Genomic DNA, 776 nt, shown 5'->3' with positions numbered 1-776 from the left:
TCATCCTCATCCTATCCTCATCCTCATTCTCATACCCGTCCTCATCCTACCCACTTCCTCATCCTCATCCTCATCCTCAACCTCATCCTCATCCTATCCTCATCCTCATTCTCATACCCGTCCTCATCCTACCCACTTCCTCATCCTCATCCTCATCCTCAACCTCATCCTCATCCTATCCTCATCCTCATTCTCATACCCGTCCTCATCCTACCCACTTCCTCATCCTCATCCTCATCCTCAACCTCATCCTCATCCTATCCTCATCCTCATTCTCATACCCGTCCTCATCCTACCCACTTCCTCATCCTCATCCTCATCCTCAACCTCATCCTCATCCTATCCTCATCCTCATTCTCATACCCGTCCTCATCCTACCCACTTCCTCATCCTCATCCTCATCCTCAACCTCATCCTCATCCTATCCTCATCCTCATTCTCATACCCGTCCTCATCCTACCCACTTCCTCATCCTCATCCTCATCCTCAACCTCATCCTCATCCTATCCTCATCCTCATTCTCATACCCGTCCTCATCCTACCCACTTCCTCATCCTCATCCTCATCCTCAACCTCATCCTCATCCTATCCTCATCCTCATTCTCATACCCGTCCTCATCCTACCCACTTCCTCATCCTCATCCTCATCCTCAACCTCATCCTCATCCTATCCTCATTCTCATTCTCGTCCTCATCCTTTCCTCTTCCTCATCCTCATCCTCCTCCTCATCCTATCCTTGTCCTCATCCACATTCTCTTCCTCATCCTATCCTCAT

The 776-nt window shown here is 49.5% G+C and overlaps 1 protein-coding gene across 1 annotated transcript in view; it reads right to left on the bottom strand.

Moving 5' to 3' along the window:
• LOC109352397 (LETM1 and EF-hand domain-containing protein 1, mitochondrial-like) overlaps positions 1-776 on the bottom strand; it is a 9,838-nt gene that overhangs the window by 1,177 nt on the left and 7,885 nt on the right. The gene's annotated exons all lie outside the window — the stretch shown is intronic.

Source organism: Lupinus angustifolius, chromosome LG07, assembly GCF_001865875.1.
Source record: "Lupinus angustifolius cultivar Tanjil chromosome LG07, LupAngTanjil_v1.0, whole genome shotgun sequence".
Classification (NCBI taxonomy): domain Eukaryota; kingdom Viridiplantae; phylum Streptophyta; class Magnoliopsida; order Fabales; family Fabaceae; genus Lupinus; species Lupinus angustifolius.
This window is presented reverse-complemented; position numbering and strand designations above follow the sequence as displayed.